The following is a 12,037-nucleotide window of genomic DNA, read 5'->3' on the forward strand; positions in this document are numbered from 1 at the left end:
ACGGCTGTTTTTAACCTCACCTCCCACCCCCGACACTGGCTGGGAAGGGGGCACAAGGTTGCCTGGGACAGGGAAAGAAGCTGCCTGCAAGAAAGCTGCCGAGCTGCCTCTAGAACCTGGCCTGGAATGCGAACTGCTGGAGCCAGAGCTGCGTTTTCTTCAGAGTTACGGACAACCTCCATTCCCAACTCTACTGAAGTTATTTGCTCCAATTTCTGTGACAGATCATATTAGCAGAGCTGACTGTAAAGCAGAATTTCCCTTCTATCAGAAATCTGTTATTTTGATGTTTGTTTTCATCTCAGATTGGGATAAAAATGTGAAATACTGAAACTTTGAGTAATGAAAAATTCCAAAAATATTCCATTAAAAATAGTGAGATGATTCGTTTTGACATTTTGGATTGAAACAAAGCATTTAGACATTCCTGAATCAAAATGTTTCATTGTGAGCTAAATGTTTATTTTTGGGTTGGGTTGATGTTAATGTTTGTGTCTGCCTGGCCACCACAATGTTACATGAGAGTTATAATTCCCGGTCACTCATGCCACCGCTCTTACCTTTGGGGTCTGGTTTCTGGCTAGAATACATCTTCTATGATGCACTGCTGTTGTCCGTGAGCCTTAGCTGCTGAAGTGCAACATAGGACTTTCTTTGTTTCTTTTTCAAAAAAGTGGAGGAGGGGATAAAACAGTTTTGATCGGCTCTACTTATGCATATTTGCTCTGACATTATCTATTTTTAGATATTTTAGCATAACCTCCTAGGTCAAAAGGACATTATACCTCTGTGCTTAAAGTTAAGCACCTGCCTCAGTGTTTTCCTGAATAAGGATAGACTCAAGCATGCACTTTCCTGAATTAGGGCTTGAAAGTGCATTATAAAGTGCAAAAACAACTGAAACAAACTGGGTGTGAAACCACAAGTCCTGTGTAGGACGGAGGTAAAATGAGAACTCTGGTGTTTAATATAAATCAGTGAAAATGCCAGAAGCAGCAACATGTTAGTATTCAAGGTGGAGCAGAGACCTTGGCAAAGGGTGATCAGGTTTTTATGGAAGAAAACAAGTATACTTCTCTCAACATTGTCATATTATCAGTGCATTTTCCCTAAGTAGCATGCAGTATCAGTAGGGTCTTTCTTTCCCCTTTTCTCCCAATTTTCCATGTTCTTTCACTAGTTTGACATCGTGTTGGAGTACTTTTCCAAGATTATTAGAAGTGTTGAAAATATGGACAAATTTAATTCTGTGATTAATAAAAACATTTGAAAAAACATCTGGCTATTAGAATGGAAGATTATTTGAAGTCATTTTTAAGTGGAACATCTATATGCTGTTTTCTTAAATTATCCTGCAGTGTATCATATATTGTCTTGGGACTTTTGATGCTGTGAATATTGACCTATACATGCTATACAAATTGAAGAGGTATACGGTCTGTAGGACTGGCATGGAGACAGTGGCATGGCCGGACAGAACAGTGTGTTGGGGTCCTTCACAAAATAGGGAAAATACAAGATGTGAAAATGGTAAGGATAATGGCTTAATATGCAACAATTTAGTACCATAACAATATGTGTATTTTTAATCACAAAATACCTGGCCTGATTCTCCTCTCATTTATACCTGTTACTTCCTTGACTTCAGTGGGTAGAGAATCAGGCCCGCACTGTGTTTAATTAAAGCAAAGCATAATGTGACTAGATTCTGAAATGCAAGATTAAATGTCTCCCCTGAGGTCAATAGCTTAATGTCAAAAATGTCAGACATTCAATAAAGTTTACTTTAAAGATCCAGATTAAATCTAGGCATAGGTGCTGGAACTGGGGGTGCTAGGGTGCTGCCGTGAAGTGGTTTCCATCATTTACAGGGTTTACAATTTGGGTCAATGGCTCTCAGCACACTCTCCACCCGCATACAAATTGTTCCAGCATCTCTGGATCTAGACCTAGATCTAAAAATCGTAAGTTAAATTAAACCAAAATGATGGGGGGAGTTTATCACAACAACCCTGGATGGTTCTAGTTTGTTGAAGACCCATGCAGCACCACCAAAACTGGAATATTTTGGGTTTGTTAAATAAACCTTATTTTCTAACCAGTAGTTAGTGCCATTATTACCCACAGTGCTTTGCATTCTATTCTTGCTTGCAGTAGCTATGAAAAACTTTTGATTCTGATTAGATCTGAAGTAATGCTCAGGGCTGTCATTCCAGTGTATTTGCAGACTTCTTAACAGGAAAAATAAATGATCAAATGCCCATCTTAACATTGATTGATATTGCCTCAGATTATTAACTATAATTTAGCATATGCCAAATTTAGAGCTCGGTCGCTTTTTACAGATCCAGGCTAACACGACTACCCCTCTGATACTTAAAGCTATATCTATTTCCCTGGAACCAGTACCTTTAAATATAATGTTGTAGAATCAAGTGTGTCTTTGTGAAATTAAATGTTACGGCAAAAATAGAGTAGAAACAGAGTTGGGTGAACTACTTATTAAACAAATTTTGCTCTTTTACTTTTGCAAATTGTTTGTGAATACACTTTGATTAAAATGAATGAGCACATTTGAAATTATTCAGTGGTTTCATGTAGACATGTTTAACCCTATGGTCTGCTCATAAACTGTATTCATCCTGTTTTTCTAGTTATCTGTTTTTATTGCTGTGACATCAACATTATGTGGTATTTTTTCTGTTTCTGTTTTTTCTGTTTCCAGAGTGGATGAGTAAAACTATAACAAAGGGAGGTAATGGGCCAGGTTTGTATAATTTTTGGTGGTGCCCAGAACAGGTCCAAGCAGAACCGTCCTGTCCATGGGGGACTAGTGGGGGACCTGGATCTGGCAGCAGCGAGTGAACCGGCCCCAGCCTGCCCTACTCTGCCCTTTCCATTCCACTCCTTTCCCCAAGCCCCCACTCCTTTCTGGCTTCCGCCCCCTTCCCCGAGCAATGCCAGGGGTGGGGCAGGGTGGAGCAGAGCGGGCTGGGGCTGGGTTGTTTGCCCTGGACCCCATGTCCCCCTGAAGTGCAGGGCCCCCCAAAGCACGGTAAGCCCAAACATTGGTGGAGTCTGGCCCACATTCCTAAATATTGGTGGAGCATGGGCACCATGTGCCCATATAACTCACCACCTATGGTAATGGGTAGTGTAGTTACTTGGCCTTTGAGTCTCACAGGGAGAAGGTAGGAGTAGCTTCTGGAGTCAGGATTAGCTAAACTAATGGAATTAAGGAATTTGGGAGATATTTTCTCTTTTTTTCCTTTCTGGGCCAATTTAATGAGCTCTTGCTTAACATCACAGCTAGAAAAAACTGTAATACTGTAGGCTGAGATCATATATTAAATTAATCTTCCCTTGTCATAGTCACACAAAATAAGTGTGTGTAGATTGTACATGCACAGTCCAGCTTTCAAAAGCGTTCTTGTCAGGGCTCAGCAGGGGTGGCTCCAGGCACCAGCACAGCAAGCACGTGCCTAGGGCGGCAAGCCACGGGGGGCGGCCTGCTGGTTGTTGTGAGGGTGGCCATCAGGCTGCCTTCGGCGGCATGCCTGCGGGAGGTCTTCCGGTCCACCGGGTTCGGCGGCAGGTACGCCGAAGGCGCGGGACTGGCGGACCTCCCACAGGCATGCCGCCAAATCCCTGTTACCAGCAGACCGTCCACAGGCATGACGCTGAAAGCCACCTGACTGCCATGCTTGAGGCAGCAAAAACCATAGAGCCGCCTCTGGGGCTCAGGGCTGGTCCAAACTAAAAAGATACTGATGCATTCTCTTGTCTACAACTGCATAATTGTGCCAAGACTCTGGCTTGCGATTTTGTGAAGAGTGGTGCATTGCTGCGGTTAAAGGAGAGACCTATGTCAAAAGGGATAATTAAGTAAAACAGAAGGTCTTAATTAAAAATGATGCTAGCCATTTGGTTTGTGACTTATGAATTTTACAAAATGTATTTCAATGCATACCGTGTTCAGAAAAAAAGGATCACCTCTCTTTGCTCTAGTCCAGTGGTTTTCAGTTTGTGGTCCGCAGACCACTGCGGGTCCTGTTAAGAATTAAATGGAAAGCAATCCTTAAAAGAGCAAACATCAAAATGAAGACAAGAATCCCATCAAACACCAACCTTATGGGGAATGATTGAGGTTGTCCTTGCATAACCGGCCAGAAGGAGCGTGCAAGAAGCCACCAATTCCTCCTGTGTTGACAGGCATTAGGTCTTCCTCCATAGCAGTCCCCTTGCTCTGGAAAGCACAGAGATTTCTTGCTCCCTGCTCTCCCCTTGGAGCAAATCATTTGAAATGGGAATAGGTCATGGTGCACCGAAGGGGAGCAATCTGTGCTATGCTAATGTATGGAGCCAAGTGCGATACTCCCATGGGCACTGAACAGCCCTAGGAGAAATTCTATTTGCCTGAAGTACGGGTGCTTATCCTGGGATGGTTCATCTTCATGCCTCTTCTCACAGTATCTAACCTTTATTGAAGAGACTCTTGATCTAAAGCACAGGCCTTTAACAATCATATAATCCATGATTATATGGGGGGGGCGGGATGTGAGTCCTAACAGACCTCTGTTTATCACTGTTTGTTCTGAAGCCAATTTCTAATGTTTTTTCTGTGTTGACAATCTGAAATGTGGAGCTAAAAACTAGTTTATCCTGCAGCAGTGTCATCTGTCACTGACTTTACGTTTTTAAGAGGCTGTAAACATTTAATTAACAAAAAAGGAAGCATCTCCTTAAAAGAAGCCTTAATCCAGAGAAAAGAGCACATGCTCCTGCTGGCACAGTTAATGGGGTCATTTATTGCCATGTCTTGTTGCATTATTGCAGTTGACAATAATGATGAGTAGAACAAGAAATGCAGTATTTGATAACTATTTTTAGACTAGTATAGTGGGGCGACTGCCCCCCTCCGATAGGCAGGGGTTAAAAGCAGCCAAGCTAGGCTGATTGGGGAAGCAGACACAGCTGTGGCCAGCCCAATCAGGGCCACAGCTGGCCCTATAAAATGGCTGTGAGCCAGGCGCTCAGTCAGTCTTTCGCTAGTTTTGGAGAGAGGAGGACCTGGCTGCCTGGGAGAGAAGGGTACCTGAAGTAGAGCAGTGCTGGGGAAAGGCAAGAGGAGCTGGGGAGCTCCAGCCTGGCAAATCCCCAGGCTGTGGGCCTTGCTAAAGGACAAAGCAGGTATTGGGACTACAGAAGTGTAGCCTGGGGATAGGCAGAGGCAGCTGGTCCTACCTGCTTGCCAGTGAGAAGCAGCCATTACATATTGCAGACTGCCCCAGTGAGAGGGGGCTAGATGATGACTGGCAGTAGCCACTGAGGCAAGGTGGGTTTAGAGGGTTGAGGGTTCCCCTGGGAAGGGAGACCCAGAGTGTGTGCACTGCTGTGAGCAGAACCCTGAGGTAAAGGGCAGGGACACAGGGGCTGGCAGCAGGCAAGACACCAACTAGCAGAGGGCTCTCTGTATGCTGGAAAGCTAATTGCCAAGATGACCAGCAGGAGACACCAGGCCAGTGGGTCTTTGACCTCGCTACAAGGAGTCTTTTACATAAACACTTCCTACAGAATATAAAACATGTAAACAGACACTAAGCATGATCAGTTACCTACCTATTTCACCTTCTGAGAAAGCTGTCTTCTTCCTTGGATCTTTGTTTCATTTTTATTCACCAAAGTGAAGCATGGAGATGTCTCACTCTTGAGTATTTTATTTTGTGCTGCTCTTTAATCCACTATGGTATTGCTGAGGTATGGTAAACCTCTCCTTTTGTACTGATAAACATAGATGCATTTGTTTCATTAATTGTCTGGATCAAAGCAGCTGACCTCTTTGGGTCTCACCTCTTAGGCTCTTTGAATGGTATTGCAGGCCAAAGTTTCACCACAGAGAACTCAAGGGAAAATCAAACAAGGGATGATGTTATCCAATATCTCCTCACCACTTTCACTTTCTGCTGGCTATGAGGAAGTACAGGCTGAACAGAAAGGAAGGATGGTCCAGGGGCTAGAGTGACAGTCTGAGAGATGGGTTCAATTCCCTGCTCCTCCCCAAGTCACATAGGGCCAGATTTTCTTAAAGGTATTTAGGCACCTAAAGATGCAGACAGGTGCCAAGAGGATTTTCAAAAGCCTCTAAACCAATTAGGTGTCTGACTTCCATATATTTCAATGGGAGCTGGGTACCTAACTTGATTAGGTGCTTTTAAAAATCCCACTAGGCACCTATCTGCATCATTAGGTGCCTAAATACCTTTAAAAATCTGGCCCTTAGTCTCTTTGTGCCTCAGTTCCTCATCCATAAGGTGAGGATGATAGCACTTCCCTACCTTTCAAGGGTGTTGTGAGGATAAATACATTAAATTTTGTGAGGTGCTTAGGGACAATGGTGATATGGGCCATATAAGTACCTTAGATAGATAAATAGACATTGTGGAGGCTCTGCTACTTTAGGATAATGTACAGCAGATGTTCTTAGTCTCAGTGAGGGGACACTTGCTATGGAAGTTATGCTGCATCTCTGGCCTTAGTGACAGGATGAATCATGTATCATAACACATATGCACCGGGGTGGAGGGAATTAAGGTTGCATAGACTAACTTAATTCTGGCATTTCCTGTAGTTTGAATGTTCACTGACACCCACATGGGTCATCAACAGGACTGGAACTTTTTTGGACCACTGCTCGCACTTCTGCCACTTGAGCTAACAGAGAAACTGATAGCAACAATAGGTTGTCAATCTCCCTGTGGATTGTCACCTCACTATATGGTGATGAGATGAGCACTTTGCCGAGGGGGTAGGGGGTGAGGGTTCACAGATGTTTGCTGGCAGCAGAGGAATGGTAAGATACAGGAAACTGAAGTACCATTCTCAAGTGGGCACAGACTCTTCTGCCTGCTTACCCAAGCTTGTCTCCTCCAACTACCTTTCCCTCCCGCAATTTTGTATCTTCCCTACCCCGGCTCCTTTCCCTAGTCCCATTCTTCTTGTCTATCCAGCCCAGACCTCAGCCTCCTGCCCCAGCCAGTCCTAGCTCCCTACTTCCTCATCCAATCCATCTCTCTCCCACCCCCTCCTACTAGCTCCCAATCCCAGTCTCCCCCAGGGCTCATCATCCAATATCTGTTTCCCCTCCCTGGCTCCTTGTCCCAGCCTCTTTGCCCAGCTAATTCCAGTTCCCTGAACCCCAGCTCCTTGTCAGACCTGTGTCTCCTCCCATCCTATCCTAGCTCCTTGTCCAATCTCAGAGTACCCCCAGCCAACTGGCTCCACTTCACATTTCCCAATTTCCCTTCCTGACTCCCAGTCTCCAACCTCCAACCCCCAATAACAACTTCTCCTCTCCCCCAGTTCATCTCACCAGTCTCTTTGTCCTAAACTACTACTTTCCCTCCCCTGGTCCGGCTTTTGTTCTGTTTTAGGGTGACCAGATGTCCCAATTTTATAGGGACAGTCCTGATATTTGGGGCTTTTTTTATATGGACTCCTATTAACCCCCCAACCCCCGTCCCAATTTTTCACACTTGCTATCTGTTCACTCTCTGCATTCAACTCAGATGACTTCCTCCTCCCTCTTCTGCCTGGGTGCCAGCAGGGGGTCGGGGGCTTTGAGAGCAAAGGAAAGACAGGCTACCTGCTGTCAGGTTCAGTGCCCAGCTCTGCCTGAAGCAGCCATTACAGGGAAAGTTCTTCTGAGCTTTCTTGTATCTTATCCCTGGGCTGCAGAATGCACAGTCACTCTGTGGGGACAGTGCCTGCACAGTCTGGTCAGCACTAGAAACTGTGAGGGGATGAAGTATGCTCAGAAAGGAGACACTCTTAGGAGATTTTTAGCTGTCAAACTGGAGCACGTCTGTAGTGAACCTGTGAGAATGGCAAGTTTTCAAAGATTTATAACTTGGCCAAATGCGGGTGGATTTTCACAGGCATGGCAAAATGCAGATCCTGGACGCACAGGCCACCTCTCCACCAAATGCAAGTGCCCACTCCAAAGCATGTGGGTGGTGGAGCATCTAAAATAAAGGTTTCCAGAATGTTATGTGGGGAAAAGGTACTTTCCCTGGCCTTATTCTTGGAAATGGCTGAAACATTTTAGCTGAATTTTTCCAAAGTCACCCTGAGGCAGACAGCCAGCATGGGAAATTTCAGACTAAACAGTTAAAATTTGGCAAAGTTATAAGCAACTGAAAGCAATATATTTTAATAAGAAGTGTGAGGTGACCTTAATAATAAGCAGTGCTACCATCCCCACCTATAATAATAAGCACTTCTATCTGGGGATCTACATGTGCTTTACAAACATTATTAATTCAATATTTTCAGATGGGAAAACTGAGACGCAGAGAATGTAAGAGATTTGTCCAAGGTTACACACACAGTCTGTGGCAGAGTCAAGAATTATTATCCAGGTCTCCTGATCCTGAGTGCCGATCTCTAACCCCAAATACATCTCACTGAAGTATAGGAATGAAATACAAGAATTGTAAAATAGGTACAGAAGAGAAATAATTTATGGAATATAACAGATGGTTCATTAAAAAAAATCCCAATAGAATTAGACTGGCAATTTTTAGCAGGTCTAAAAGTTTCCAGAAGTTACTAAATGTATGTCCATAGCTTATAACAGAATGTCCTGGACATTTAAACATATCTCCACTATCATATAGCTAATATCATATGTATATATGAGCTGAGCGCCATTATCATTCATTACATTTCCTAATAGGTTTATTATTTTACAATGTATGTGTAAGTGGTAGAATGGTCCCACTATTTTGGGGAACTTTCCTGGCTTATACAGTACCCCAGTGAAATGGGCTAATGAAAGGATCTGAGTCCTCGCTCCCACCTCCTTTACCCAGAGGCCTGCCTGCCCTCAAGAGCTCCCCTTCCACTCTCCTGTGGGGCAGAGTCCTCGTAACCCCAACAAGGCTGGGCCCAGGATTCCTGGGGGGCTCAACCCCCAACCTTGTCATGGTCACTTAGGGCAGGGGCTAAGGTGTCTCCACCCTGGAGTGCTCTCTCTGCATTATATGCTTCCCTGACCCACTGATCATTACATACAATTCAAAGCAAATACAATCTATTAAACAGCAACCAATTTAAAAAAAATAAGGAAAAAATGGGAAAGGTTAAAGGAGAACACGTCACCCCGCTCTGTGGCACAGGGACATAACAACCAGCATCTCTGGAATGTACGGGAAGTTCAGTCTGTTCCTCACACATCCCAGGCCCCCTGCCCAGGCCCTGGCTGTGCTGCAGGGATGCTGCAGGTTGACCACTTGCTCTGGCGGTGGCCACACACTCTCAGGCTCTAGGTGGCAGGACCCTTCTTCCAAACATTGCCCCTGCCCCATCGGGGTTACGATCCCCCTCCAAGTCCGGCCTGCAAGCCCTCTTGGCTGGGGATGTCTCCCTGCACTGGGCCCACTGCCCAGGGTCCCCCTCATACTCCCCAGCTGTTCACCGCACCCGGCTCCGGACTGCTCCAGCTCTAACTCCAGCTCCACTCTGCCTCTGCTCCAGCTCCAGCTCCAGCTCTCTGCCTCAGCACGGCTGCTGCTCTGCCTCCAGCTCCCTGGGCTGCTTCTCTGGCCCCTCTGGCTCTGGTTGCTGCACCTCTGCTCCCAGCACAGGTCTGCTCTGTGGGCTGCTTCTGTGACTCTGCTCCCAGCACTGACCTGCTTCCTGGGCTGCTTTTCTGCCCCCCTGGATCTGGCTCAGCTCTGTTCCCCAGCTCAGCTTGGACCCTGCTTTCTCCTTAGCTCAGCCCCACTCTGTCTGACCCAGGCAATTCCAGCTGACATGGAGTCCCTCCCCCCACCCTTCTCCCTGGCCTGGTGACTCCCTGATTAGCCTGCCTGCCCTGTCGATCGGGCTGACCTGGAGCATTGGCCTCTCCCCATTGTTCCTGTGGGCTGTCAGTCTCGGGGTCCTGATTTCGCATTGACCTCTCCCCTTTCTTTTGGTACTGGGAACTAGCCAACCAAAACACCCCCACTGAGTTTTAGTAGGTGGACAACAGTCCCTTTACATATGTACATAGGCCAAAATATTGGCACAAAGTGCCTGGAGTCATGGAATCGGTAAACTTGTTTATCTGCTTGCCCTCTGCATGCTAAATAAAGTCTGTCTTGTTGGAGACTGAGCTTATCTGGGAGCTGATAGAAAGAAATTCATAGCTGGCAACCCTTCTATGCTGATTGCGTTCACTCTTCTTACTGTCTTCCTTATATTTAGTAAAGGTTAAGCATCTTACTGAGGAGCTGCTTTGTGCTGCTTCAATACCGGATGGATGTTTGAGTTACTGTGACAACACCAACACTTACAACAAGGAAGTTGTTGAAGTATGCATAAATCATCATCCAAATCAAACTAACACAGTAATTGAGTGTGTGACAGAGCTATAAATGTGGTGGTTCCTATCCAATAAGAATTACATTTTGGATGGGGTATATGAAGTAATATAGAAAACTATAGACATGGAATGTGAATACAATCATTTTTTTAAATGTTCTGGTCCAACTTCTGTTTACGTTAGGCTCCATTAAATAAAACATCTCTTTAAAGTACTTGTGGGGGAACTTTCATTTTACAGTAGCTAAGCTTGATTGCTCCAGGTGCTACTTTGTGGAAACAAAATGCATAAGAGGTCGGCATAGTGGAAGAAATTACTCCTTCTCTGTTGCCTACCAGCTGTGGACTTGCTGTTTCATCAGGCCAGAAAGACTAGGAGGAGGTAGTTTATGTCAGAAAGGTGTGCATTTGTCTAGCTGGTGTTTTAGTGCAATAAATTTGGGGTTAAGTGGGAAATTGTTTTATAAATTGTAGCTATGTGCAGCAAGTGTCAAGGGACTTATCCTAAAACACCAGAGCTCAATGGAAAGTCATGCAATGACTTCAGTAGGCTTTGGATCAGACCACAATGTAAGATCAACAAACCAAATCCAAGATTCCTTACTCAAGATGGGGGAAAGGGAATTTTGCCTGAGTAAGTCCTGAAGAAACCATGCAGAATGTGGTCCTGGCTGTAAGTACTTTTTGTTCTCACAGTGAGGTGCACTGAGGTTTGCACCTATTTCATTCTGCATATTTTTTCAGAGAGCAGATAAACAAAACCAAAGGCATATTTCTAAACCACAAGCAGTGTGGCTTAGTGGCTAGAGCTCTGAACAGGATGCAGAAGACCTGACTTCAATTCCTGGCTCTGGTCTGCTGGCTGATCTTGGACAAGTCACTTTCCCCATTTGTAAAATGAGGATAAGGATACTGACCTCCTTTGTAAAGCACTTTGAGCTCTACAGATGAAAAGTGTTGTGTAAGAACTAGTTGTTATTGTGTGCTCTTTTTCAGGAACAAATCCCATTTCATTTCAGGGTCAGGACCATTGTTCACACAGTACTAAAGTCTGCAGTAGTTTCCTAGACTGCTTTACTTTTCATTACAAATGTGTCTATTATGGCATTAAATAAGAATAATTAGTGATTATTTTTTAAAGCACCCTCCCTCTGCTCGATGTGCAATATAACAAAAATAAAATACAATAGTGTGCACTGAAATGTTATATTAAAACTAAAACAAAGCAAAATGTACTAAAGCTATCCTTGAAAAATTAAGATTTGATTCAAAGCCCATTGAAGTCAATGAGAATCTTTCCACTGAGTTCTATGCATTTTGAATCAGGACCTTGAGAAGGTGTATGACACACAAAAAGAGTAATTAATGTATGGGCTCAACCGTGGTCATTCAAAGAACATTTTAGTAGGCAAAATCCCACTTCCTTAAATGTAGGGGAGGAGGGGCTGAAATATTTGTCAATAGGGAAATAAGTTTCATGGTCTATCATCATTGCAATAAAAGAGCAATTGACTGTGAACCTAAGAAACCCCCTGAAAGATATGTAGTGTCAGAGTGCAATTTTTCTTCGGGAGGAGGCTCAAAAAGGAGGTCTCTGATGCCACCAAGACCTTCACCGTTAAGAGTTTTAAATCTCAACATAGTCATAGAGCTTAGGGATCAGAAAGGACCA

This window comes from Mauremys reevesii, linkage group 1 (genome assembly GCF_016161935.1).
Source record: "Mauremys reevesii isolate NIE-2019 linkage group 1, ASM1616193v1, whole genome shotgun sequence".
Lineage (NCBI taxonomy): Eukaryota > Metazoa > Chordata > Testudines > Geoemydidae > Mauremys > Mauremys reevesii.